The 13,381-nt window shown below is 37.0% G+C and overlaps 1 protein-coding gene across 9 annotated transcripts in view; it reads right to left on the bottom strand.

Moving 5' to 3' along the window:
• TENM2 (teneurin transmembrane protein 2) overlaps positions 1 to 13,381 on the bottom strand; it is a 1,431,609-nt gene that overhangs the window by 930,507 nt on the left and 487,721 nt on the right. For all 9 annotated transcript variants that reach the window (XM_074960653.1, XM_074960654.1, XM_074960659.1 and 6 more), the window contains one exon: positions 10,115 to 10,215. The gene's annotated coding sequence lies outside the window, so the exon portion shown is untranslated. The remainder of the gene's footprint in view (positions 1 to 10,114; positions 10,216 to 13,381) is intronic.

The raw sequence follows: 13,381 nt of genomic DNA, 5'->3' as shown, positions 1-13,381 counted from the left end.
GAGATCAAAGTGAGGGAAGGATGGAAATATGGGAGCTTAATGTGCTCCCCTCCTCTCTGTAGTCTTTTTTTGGCTGTAAATTTGCTGGTCACTTGGGTAAGATTTGGGTCAAGACCAAGGGCCCTGTTTCTCCCTGATGCACACACTCAATTACTGATACCATTAAAGAGAGTTACATAGCAGCTCTGGTGACAGAGAAGGTGACTGATGCCCTGCAAAGGAGTCCAAGAAAATATTAAACTATGGGTACAGATGTGCTGCAAGAGGGAAAGGAAGGAACGGAAACCAAACCAAATAAAATACAACACTTGAGGCATTAATTGTAAGACAATTATGGAAAAAATATATTTTTAAAAAGTGCAGGATCTGAGCTCCAAATGAAGGTTGTACACAAATACTGCAGCAGTCTGTATGTTAGAAAATATTTGATTGAGAAGTGCCTCAGTTTCCTTATATCAGAAACTCCTTTAAGGCAGAGTTACCCTCCCCCTGATTGTTCTCTGTTCACATCCACAAATCCTGAGACATTCCAATGAAGTCAGTGTAGTTACAAGAGTATGAAAGTGGTGTAAATGAAGAGAGAACCAATCCCTATATCTTTTATTCAAATGCACTTATAAATATGTATATATATATTAAAAGTTTATTCTAAGAAAATATCACAAATCCCCTAAACGTTAAGTTAAAATGAGTTTCCTAAATATACATACAGTTTTTTTCTGAAATCCCCAATATAACTGCCAAATAATGGCATCTGTTTTGACATAAACAGTAGCAAACAAAGTTACTGATGAGGATTAAGGTAATCTTGTTGACATTCCTTTGAAGTAACTACTGTCACTGAAATCTCTGTAGTGCCAGGAGCTAGGTATTCACATTCAAGTCTCTACAGATACTGTTACGCACTTTACACTAATTGCCAAGTGTGTGTAGGTAGCTAGTCATCCATCCACAGATTCAAAGAGAGTCAGTGAGGGCACTGGTTTTGGTGCTGGAGGCACCGGTCCTCCCTAGTTAACTCTCAAAAGGTAAGTCCCTGCTCCCTGTCAGGCTTTTCAGATCCTGGAGAATGTTATCCTTGATTGCATTCTAAATTTCTGTGTTACACAAGCCAATTTTATATGCTTTAGGAATTCTAAACAATATGGGACAAATAGGCTGGTATTCAGTGTAAAGCTGCTGTAAAGCCAAATGATGGTATTAAATCACTTTACCAAAAGCTCTAGTAGGGATGAAAAAAATCTATCACGATATGTGGAAGCAAGCTACTATAAAATAAACAAGTGTCTGTTTTTAATTAATTAGGTTTTGTCTTTTTCAGACAAATTAAAAAAGTAATACAAATGTATTCATTTCTCTATTTTTAAGGCATACTAATGGCCAATGTACCCTCTACTTTCAACATAAAGAATGATTAGTTACAAAGCAATCTGCAAAATCACAGTGTCTCTAAAATAAATAAGAAATAGTAATGATCACTTTTTTTACGTGTGTCACATAGTAAATTACACAATAACTCACCGGTGATATTTTATATCTCAGCTAACCAACATGGATAACTAGATAAACATCAATTAAAAGATCTCTGTCAATTTTTGCATGCTTCATTATTACACTAAGGGGCCTTGGCAACAATTAAGGTACCCAATTCATAGAAATTGCCTTTATTATTTTTGAAGCAGCTACTTTCTTTGGATGTAATGACTAAGAAAATAGAAACAGATGTCTCTGTTGCTAAGGAGATTGAGTTAAAAAACAAACTACTGAGATAAGGCAAATATGCAACTTCCACATTTAAAAAGGGAAAATTCATTTGACTGAGCATGAACTACTTAAAAAATAACCAGTAGTAGTTCAGTTACTGCATAGCAAAACATTGGATCAATTTTTGTTTTATAGTTTTTCTACTACAGTGTAATCTTCAATATTTATCCTAAGACGCTTTAACTAAAGATAATGCATATATACATATTGTAGAACTGATATGCCCTGAACGTCTGCAGATGCTGATTGTCAAAGGAGGACAACTCTGTAACATGCTAAATAGCTGGTAAAGTCAGGAAAACCACAATAGTCTGTGTGAGCAAAATGAGTAATCTGACATTAAACTTCCAGCTCTTATTCCAAACATTGCACATACCAGTTATGCTGCAACTAATTCCAAACAAGAACAATTTAAAAGATGCACACTTCTACAGCAAAGAACTATCTCGAACATCAAGTACTGTAATATATAAATAAAGTACCCATCTACTGTAAATCTAAGTACCTCCATTGACTCCAAAATGCAGCTGAGGATTTGGTCACTTTTGCATATTATACGGACATAACTCCAGGAGAAAGTTCATACTTTAAATAGATTAGTAATGGGGAAATAAGGAGACCCTGATGGGATCATCTCCTGTCACTTTATTTTTCAGCTTTTTCATTGCAGCCTGTACTCCTGACATCTCTATTGGACTGATGTTAATGTCAAGCTGATCAGGTTCACATGTTTAGTCAGAAACTGGTGCTGAAATAGTGTTGGGTCTATTGGGGACTTTTATGAAAAGCTCTTCCCATCTGTCTTTCCGTTCTACCTCAGTTATAAACATTTTTTTATTTTTTTATGTTTTATCTTTGCTTTTTATTGGTCTGTGTCCTCTGTTGAAACATCCACATGGGGCTTTAGTCACTTGGTAATGGCTCTGTAGTTTTCTAGCAAAGCAGCAGCTTCATCTTACACATACTTACAGTTGTTCTATATCTTTGAGTTGCTTTTCACTGCCTTGTCTGCTTTCTTATACTCCTACAGTGTCTCTTCCAATAGTTCATTGGTCTTAGCATTCAGGAGTTTTCTTTTCAGTACTTTTCTTTCCTCAGTGAGATGCCACATCTCTTGGCTTATACAATTCTTGCTCTGTCTGTGATGATATCCAGCTGCAGCTTGAATCACATTGAGCACTGCCCATTTTTCTTCAGGTTCAGTCTGTCTCTCACCTTCCTCTGTCTTTGGCAGTGCCTCAAGTCTGTTCCTTAGTTAAAGTTGGAATTTCTGGCAGTACTCTTTTGGTTTCAGATTTATATTGCTGATTCTCTTTACCTCCTTCTACTTAAAGCTGATCTTTCTCAATTTTAATTTCAGTTTAGCAATGCAAATATTGTAGTTACTGCTAGCATCTGCTGTTTGATATGCCCTTACATCTTGGACAGACAAGTTGAATCTTGAGCTCATGCAGATGCTGTTGATCTGATGTTTCATTTTGCCACCTGGTGAATTCCGTGTTTCTTTTTGTACTTCTTTGTGAGGGAACAGGGTATGTGCAAGAACTAGGTTTGACAAAAAGCACAATTCAATGAGTTTGGCTCTCCTGGGGCTGAATCCAGCCTGTTCTTCTCTAAGCTTTGCATCCACTGCCTATTTCATCCTGTGTAGTATCACACTGCAGAAGGCTTTTCCTACAGCAGAGTCATGTAACTTCTCTCTAGTTGTTACAGTCAGTAATATCACCCTTTTGGGGTATTCTGACAATTATTGCATGTTTTCACTGTTCAGAAGAGAGTCTTTTCCCCAAACTCATTGAATAGTTTAGTCCCACCTTTGCCTATGATTCTTATTTCTGTTTTAGGCCTAATCCTGGAAAACTTACTTACATAATTATTTCAAAGATTTAAATGGAAAAATTCACATGGTGAAAGTTAAGCAGATCCATGAGTGTTTGCAGGAAAGGAGCCTTACCATGTAAACAACTTGGTTCAGGGAAGTTGTCTTTGATGCTTTTTGTAAAGCATCACATGCACTTAAGACACTACATTAACAATAACAGTAAAAGTCTTGGAAGTAATAAAATTAAGTTCCACTATTAACTAAATATGCATACTACCTTGAACATATATTAAAATGGACAATGCCATCAAGGTAAAGTGAAATCTCCTACCCACACACTCAAAAATACTGTGCCCTTTGACGTGTCAGCTATTTAAAATAAAAGCTCCAGTGGGCCCAAAACACAGGTTTGAAATACCCTATGCAACATTCTCCATTGACAACTTTAATTCCAAAGGCAGAAAGAAGTCCACAGCAAAATTATTTGTTTTATGACTCATCCTGCTTCATATCCCTACTGCAATTGCAACATAGTTACACTGAGGCATAATCTCTTCACTCTCCAATGCCCCACTGACATGTTTGTCTACTGCATTATTAGCATCCTAAGAAGACTCCATATTAAAACTGAATTATTCTTAGAAGGTTTCTCACTCGCCAGTAATACTTTCTTTCCTTTAGTCAATAACAGTCATCTCCAGGATGACATCTTAGCCTGCTTTCAGGCTTATTGTAACTGAATCACGTCCCAACTTCTGTTGCCAATATATATAGCTGTCAGATGGAGTACTGATGCTGGTGGTTCTTCCCTAATACACTGAAATGCCGATTAGGTATGAACATTTAGATTTCTGACTGTGACGGCCATGTATCTTCCCCCTTCTGCAAAACCTGCAGCCACCTTTGGAAAAGATCTATCAAAACTTCCAATTTAGCATATCCACCAGCAGTTTGATAACTCTGGACAGATTCAGTGCTGAAATAGGCTTTACTTTTGCAACTGTATTTATAACTGATCTGTAAAGACCAGTTAGCTGTTACGAAAATAAAGGTGGCATCTTTGACGAAGGGACTTGTTCAAATAGTGAGTTCCTTCTCTCCATTTAAAAAATAAAATCAGTAATATTTTATCAGTAGATATACAAAAGGAAGGTGTTCATTAGATGATTCAAACAGCTGGATCTTTGGTGTCCTTCTGATTACCTTAGAGTGAATAAATTTGAGCTCCAATTATACCCATTAACTGCTTACATGTTTATCCTATTCCGGGGCACACTTTTATCAAGTAATCTACTGACATATATTGTCTGTCTGAATTTTGAGTCACATAGCATATGAAAGCAGATTAGTATTCCAAGGCACACTACTGGGTGCAACCCTTCTCCTTTTTACTTTGAAATAATTCAATTCAGGATAAGCTCTGAAACTCGAAGTGGTCAGTCCTGTAGTTAACTCCACTGAAGTGACTACAAGCGCTGTTCAAGTTTTGCTGACCCTTCAGGATCAGTCCCACAAAAACTATATTTGCCATAAGTTTTTGCTTCATATTTTTAGAACAAGTTGTTATAATGAGGTAAATCACAAATAAAGGACATTTTTAACACTAGTGGTAAAACTGAGATATTGCTTTTCTTCATCCGGATGAAGTTTATTCAATAAAACTTGGATCAGATCTCATAGAAGCTCACAGAGAGTGTCATTTGCCAAGATTTACAATGTTCATATTTTGGTTTTCCCAGGACAACCAATATTTGCCATTCCAAGTTTTCTAATCTAGATTCTGACCACCCAGGTCACTCTTTAAAATGTTGCTTTGTACCTTTCCTAATGTATTTTCATCATGACTTACATTCTAGAACACACAGTAAAGCTGAAACATTTTTTCCTCTAATATTTTCTTCACCTTAATTACCCATTAGATAATCCACAGATAGAACTATAAGGATGAGTGCTGTTTTCAATTGTGACATATAGGACAAGATACGTTTAGTTAGATAACTCAAAGATTAAGATTGGAATCTCTCTTTATACATCATTGTACACAATGCTGATGTACCCATGCTGGTCCCAGGATATTAGGAAAACAAGGTGGGTAAAGTAATTAATTCCATAAAAGATATTATCTCACCCACCTTGTCTCTTTATACATCAGCCATTCTTGCACAGATAGTTTGTGTCTCACTAAAGACTAAGAAAAGTATATGAATTATAAATATTTTCAGCACAGAATGTAGAAATTTTGGTTCTAGTTCTAAAAATAATCTTGATTGAAAAAGTTAAGGGCAATCTGCGCTTTTTTATCAACATTTAACCTTGTTCCTTCTACAACAATCAGCCAAATTTTTCTAAAACTTTTCTACAATCTATTCAGTTTTTCTCCATGTTGAATGACACTCTACCTGTATGACTTCTCATGATGACCTTTATCAACTAAAATGCTATATTAATACATTTGATTTGAAAATCTTTATATCTTTTGTATCCTTTTCATTTTTCCTTCACAGCTTTCAAATGCTTAGGACAACTGATTTCTGGAGTAAGTCCATGAAAGATGTTAGGAGATTTGGCTGACCTCTTCTTTACCACCCTTGAGCTACTGTACTGGTTGAATTCTGTTAATCTTTCATAAATCTCTTGGAGTCCTATGAAACATTTTTTTAAAAGAATTCTCTCTTAGCTATGCAGGTAGGACATGAGACCAGTTGGGTTTCATCCACGTCCTTCAATTCAGATCCTACCTTACTAAACGCAGTTGCAAAATGGTTTATCTTATTTCTGCCAATTTGGCAGAGTTCAGCCAAGTCTTTGAATGCAGAAACTGCTATGTTCAGATGGGACAACATTAGTTGGCAGGAGAAACACAATTCTTCCCAGTAACATCAAAATCACCAACATCAAAGAAGACTGGAGTACAAAAGTTAAGGTCCCATCTCTTTAATGTTAACACTCACAGAAATAAGTTGATTCATTCAAATATAGTTTAGGGAACCATGCTTTTCAAAATATCTGATCCCTCTGGATAGCTGTCCTAATTCTAGATTGGTCTAGATTATTCACATCATGGCTCATTGTAACTGCATATTTATTCTTGTTCTTCTGCCCTACCCTATGGATGCTAGAAAATTACATAAAGTTGCTGTTTTATTAAGGCCAATGTTATATATATTCAGTACTCCATCAAAATAAATTTGCACTTATATTGCAAATTATCAGGGATGACTGCAAGAAAAAGTGATAAATGCATGGGAGAATAATATTCAAACAACTTTGGACAACTTTATAACTAACAGTTTTAACTATTGCATAGAACAGAACTTTCCTTGCACCTACTGCTAAAATAGTAAATAAAGAAATAGACAATGAGGAGAAGTTATATTGGTTTTGTGATTCCAGTGCTCACAGAGCTGACAGCTTTTCAGTAGCTTCTAATTGTTATTTTTCAGTTTAAAAGCAAAAAATAGATAAAAATTAAAAAAATCCATTAAAAGTAATGAAATCATTTCTTAAAAAACAACTAACAGAAAACTTAAAAAAAATGTATAGTGTTTGCATTTTTGAAAGATTAATGTTAGATATTTAGGGGATATATGTCAAAAAAGCCAACAAAAGACAAAGCCATACACCATGATAAAAAGTAAGAACAAATAATATATTTTTTAAAATCAATACTACACCTCATCTTATACAAAGTAGGGGTAAAACACAATCATTTCAGAGTTCTCCACACACTTTGATGATAGAATCTTACATTCACTCTGCACAAATAAAAATATTACACAAAATATACAGCAGTGGAAAATCAAACCCTAAGTCTTAAAGTACCATGAGCATAGGGCTCCTTTCTCATGTAAAATAAATTAAAATATACATCTTACCAAATACAATCATGGTGTAACTCAATTGACGTCATTCTGTTGCAATTATATTAAAGTCAAGTGCCTACAGGATGCTTTACTTAACATTTAGCACAGAATAAATCAGAAAATATTAAACTGATTAAAAAATAAAATAAATAAAAAGTAGATGGATTGTGCAACGACAAACATTGCAGACATGGCAGGGTCCAGAGAACTGGGGTTTTAGACATAAACTAAGAGAGACTATTCCTCTCTGACATACACTTTTGGGACATGCCCTGACAGTTAGAACAAGGAAAAGACAGTGGGCAAAAACAAGGGACTCTAAAGAAGGTACATGGCAGTGCAAGGAAGGAAAAACAGGGCCTTGTAAAGACCTCCACTAAGATGATAAAACTGGAGCCTGAAAACTGCAACATGACATAATATGAAATTGGGAAGAAACGTTGAGAACAACTCAGGTATAAGATTGAGACTCATCTGGAATATATAAAGAACAGAAAAAAAAAACAAGCTGTCCTGATTCAAGATAACAAGAGCAGAGGAGGGATGGAGGAATATAAAGTCCATGCATTTTGGCAAAAGGATTGGTGCTTAATCAGCCTGTTAGGGCAGCCACTGGAGGACTGAGTGTGAATTTAAGGCACAGATATAAAGAGATGACTTAGGAAAGCTATATTCTCCTTACACACATTACACCGTGGAATTAAATCCAAGCATTGTTGGAGTGACTGGCAACTCCCATTGAAGAGATCACTCAGAAACTGGGCAAACACATTCAGGCTGATATGAGGGTCAGCTGTCATTGGCAGCAACTCTCTTGCAATTTAGAAGGAAATAAGCCTCAAAATGGTTTCAAGGAGCATTACCACTAGATATGGGAGCAAAGTGGAAACTGTCACTGAAAAAATCCTTGTAGATAGATAGAGAAGATAGGTAGAGAAGATATTTGTGTTTTCTATTCCTCTTGAGCATCACTGAGGTCTAACCAGTCAACATTTCCATTAAACAACCTTTGCCTATGAGCAAAGATCTCCAAGCCTGCCTGGAAGAAAAATATCTCTTCCAGGATTTAGTTTATACCTACTTTGGGTTACTTCATATCAGTGCAAGGAAGCAGAAGATTATTAAAGAGTGTGGGGCACTAAAGTCAGTCTCAGCTCAAACACATTTTTCTTAGCTTTCCATGATCCTTAGGATGACCAAATACAATTCATATTTATATATGAAGGTGACAGGTGTGTTTATAAATATAATAAATAATTACTACAACAATACTTAGATTTGCAAAATACCAGATTTTCTTCTCTTTAAAAGGAGTTTGCTTTACATATATATTTTTAGTTTGTTTTCAGTTAGCTTTCACATAATTTCCCTGTATTATATATATATCAACTTTTATATAAAAACAAATATAAATGTTGCAAATTTAGGAGCAGTGTAATCATAATTTCGTAGCAGTGACCTTAATGCTATAATAAATTGCAGGAAAATTAAGTTACCCAGTCAGGAAATAAGAAAGAAGTTGTCAGTTCGTAGTGCCAAGAAGTTGCATGGCTTGTGGGAAAGGAGCCACTGTAACAAATAGAATGCTGAAGAAGGGCTTGATTTTTCAGTAACATTGATCCCTTCTAGTCCACTGAGACTTCAACTGGAGTCTGGTGCTCAGCACCTCTGAAAATCAGGCCCAAAAGGTATCTAGTGCCTGGTTTGAAAGATATTTATACAGCTGAAATTTAATACTAAACCAAATTCAATTAAATATTTTTAATAAAGGGGCCAAATCTAGCCATCCTTATTTAATCAGAACATGCACTGAATTCAATGGCAATTTGGCTTGAATAAGGATTGCCAGATATAGCTCAAAATTTGTATACAGTAGAATTAAGGACTGTGGAAGGGTACAGAGCTCAGAATGATTTATTTCATTTTAAATTTGTTTTAACTTTTCTAGGGGAATCATCAACTCAAGGGATTATATTTCCTTTCTCCTCTTGAGCCGCTCCTAAAAAAGACAGCCTGCTTTTCTCTACTGGACACACTAGGGTAGTGTGCTAGGGTATATAATTATATGAATTCCCAGAGGGTATGTATAACATAATTAAATTATAGGGTGTCTTGTGAGCATTCTGGCTGGCAGTTAGAGGACCACGAAAGAACGAACAATTCACAGGATTTTTTCCCTCGTTTATCTTTCCTTTGCACTTTATATTATATGCAGATTTAAAACATTAGGAGTATGCAGTCAACCAATTGCTTTGACTGGCTAAACAATCTTTACTGCTCTAGGATTCTGAATAAATGGTCCATCTTGAACAGGGAACAATTTCTTTTAACAACAACAACAACAACAAATTCCTAAAACCCCCATTTGATACAGGTCTTTCTTTCAGGATAGGCAACTCAAACAAAAGCAAAATCCATGCAGGTAGAGAAAGGGCAGGCTTCTCTTTGTAAAGCATTCTGAAGTGGTTCAATTGGGCTGGAAGAGATTGAAGCAGATTTCTGTAAAGGAAAATGCTAGGACAAATTGCTTTTCTCCTCAAAAAGCACTTTCCTGCAGAGATCTGGAAAGGCATTTTTAAAGCCTGCATTGAAGCACTTTGGTCAACAATACAAACACAACCTGAATCAGAACACCACATAAAATTGTAACTATGATTCCACTCACCAAGGTGGTGGACCTTCAACAGGCTTTGTAGGTGATGTCCACTCCACACAAACTGACAGAGCTCCAAATTTGTTTAGCAATAAAAAGCAAGAAGTAACTGTCTGGAAGAAAGAAAAATGTATAAAGTTCAGAGAAAAATCACAAAATACCATAAATATAGATTTAAAAAAATTCAGTGCCCATAGCTTTCACAATCTGTTCCCTAAGCAAAGAAAGAGAGATTTCCCATCCCTGCAGATCAGGTTTCTGCAATGAAACGTTAGATAGTTTAGGCCAGTGGATATTCTTTTGCTGCAAAGAACTACTAGACAAAGATACCAATCAGTGGTGTCCAAGATTGTTTTCTTACCCTGCACCCCTTTCTCTAAAAGAAGACTCCCACATTTTCTTCAGTTGGATTTTTCTTTACCCTGAAACCACAATTTGGGGGGTGGGGTGGTAGAAGGAGTCATTTGGGCACAGTCATAACAGGTTTCTGCCTATCTGGCCAACGGATTGCTCTGTTAGGAGTCCAGTCAGAAGACGAAATGAAGAAAATACAGGCGCCAACCTGCAGTGGGAATGCAGATGTTCATTGATAAGAAAACAACTGGAAGCCAGTGATTGGTCATTCTGCCGAACGAGTTCAAACAGCAGAAGCCCATTGTCCAAAGAGTCTCAAATCAGTAAGAGCAGGAAAAAAAACCACCATGGGCCATACTGAAGTCCATGGCAAAACTCCCATTGCTTTCATTGGGGCCAGGATTTCAGCTCATGTCTCTAAGTCTAACAAAGGAGTATTGTAACACAGGTACATATAGTATCATTATATAAAAGACACAGCTGTTTTCAATTGTTATGACTGCTGTCAAAAGCAATGCTACATTAACATATTGTATAGTTAATATTGTCAGTTTACTTTTAATGAAACAAATGAAATTTGCTGCTGGTTAAAACAGAAGCTTTCTGATGTACCAGGCACTACTGAACAGGAGCTCACTGGAAATGTGCAGACACAATTGTATTTTAGGTCTATTGCTCTCCATAAAATATCAAATGATTACAGATTGCTTAGAGAGCAAACTATGGTTATACATTAATCCTGAATGGAATCTTGGACGGTTTTAAGGTGCACTAATTACCTGATCACACCAAAGGATATTCTCAGAATGAGTATCACTGAAGCTGTGTTGGTCCCAGGATATTAGAGAGACAAGGTGGGTGAGGCAATATCTCTTATTGGTCCAATAGAAGATACCACTTTACCCACCTTGTCATTGCTTTCCCCTGCCCTGAAGCACAAGAATACCAAGATGAGAGCAGCCCTCACAGTTGAAAAACGAGTGGGAATAGCCCTGTGGAAGCTTGCAACGGCAGACAGCTACCGGTCAGTTGGGAATCAATTTGGAGTGGGCAAATCCACTGTGGGGGTTGCTGTGATGCAAGTAGCCAAAGCAATCGTTGAGCTGCTGCTATCAAAGGTAGTGACTCTGGGAAATGTGCAGGTCATACTAGATGGCTTTGCTGCAATGTTTCAGAGTAACAGCCTTGTTAGTCTGTATTTGCAAAAAGAAAAGGAGTACTTGTGGCACCTTAGAGACTAACCAATTTATTTGAGCACAAGCTTTCGTGAGCTACAGCTCACTTCATCGGATGCATACTGTGGAAAGTACAGAAGACGTTTTTATACACCATGAAAAAATGGGTGATTATCACTACAAAAGGTTTTCTCTCTCCCCACCCCACTCTCCTGCTGGTAATAGCTTATGTAAAGTGATCACTCTCCTTACAATGTGTATGATAATCAAGGTGGGCCACTTCCAGCACAAATCCAGGTTTTCTCCCCACGCCCCCCCCCCCCAACACACACACAAACCCACTCTCCTGTTGGTAATAGCTTATCTAAAGTGATGACTTTCCTTACAATGTGTATGATAATCAAGGTGATATATCAATGTTATATATGCCATGATGTGCCAGCAATGCCCCTCTGCCATGTACATTGGTCAAACTAGACAGTCTCTACGTAAAAGAATAAATGGACACAAATCAGATGTCAAGAATTATAACATTCATAAACCAGTTGGGGAACACTTCAATCTCTCTGGTCACGCGATTACAGACATGAAAGTTGCGATATTACAACAGAAAAACTTCAAATCCAGAATCCAGCGAGAGACTGCTGAATTGGAATTCATTTGCAAATTGGATACAATTAACTTAGGCTTGAATAGAGACTGGGAGTGGCTAAGTCATTATGCAAGGTAACCTATTTCCCCTTGTTTTTTCCTACCCCGCCCCCCTCCTCAGACGTTGTTGTTAAACCCTGGATTTGTGCTGGAAATGGCCCACCTTGATTATCATACACATTGTAAGGAGAGTGGTCACTTTAGATAAGCTATTACCAGCAGGAGAGTGGGTGGGGGGAGGTATTTTTTCATGCTTTGTGTGTATAAAAAGATCTTCTACACTTTCCACAGTATGCATCTGAGGAAGTGAGCTGTAGCTCACGAAAGCTTATGCTCAAATAAATTGGTTAGTCTCTAAGGTGCCACAAGTAAACAAAAACAACTTACTTATGGCTAAATTCTGTCTTAAGATGGACTGGTCTGCAAGTTGGGTGGTGGGATGTGCATACTGATCTCTTCATAGTGCTCAAGAAAGAGCTAAGGGGGAGACTTGTCTTATGCACTAGCTCTTGAAACTCATCTTCAAGATTGTGGGGAAAATGTCCAACCATCCTCCCAGCCAGCAGGTGAGTATTATGCCTTCAGAAGCCAGTGATAGCCAGAGTATGCGGTGTTCCTGCTCAGAGTACCAGCAAAGTGCCCTGCACAGCATGCTCCCACACCCACCACAAAGAAACGTGCCTTCTCTGGGAAAGGACTCCTGCTGGGCAGGGCATCTTTCAGTTTGCCTCCTTCCCTTGCTATGCTAAGCTGGATCAGGAGTTAGCCCTTAGAAAGGAGTTGTAAATTCTGGCTATTTGTCATTTACACTTGTATTGGAAACATTGCACGAATCATCTATTACATTTTTCATTAAAATGCATATTACAATAGACAAGTTCAATCCTTCATCATAGAATAATTTGGAAATAAAGACATAACATGTCTTTATGAAAGATTAAAGGGACATGATAAACTTTAAAATTAGTCAACTTAAAATAAAAGTTAAAAAACTTTCAGATTCTACATCTGCCCTGAGCCACAGTGAAAGTTTTTGTGGTCTTACAATTGTTTTCCTTCCCTTCACCACCTCCCTTTAGTTAATGTGGGAAAGACCCAT

Source organism: Natator depressus, chromosome 8 (genome assembly GCF_965152275.1).
Source record: "Natator depressus isolate rNatDep1 chromosome 8, rNatDep2.hap1, whole genome shotgun sequence".
Taxonomy (NCBI): domain Eukaryota; kingdom Metazoa; phylum Chordata; order Testudines; family Cheloniidae; genus Natator; species Natator depressus.
This window is presented reverse-complemented; position numbering and strand designations above follow the sequence as displayed.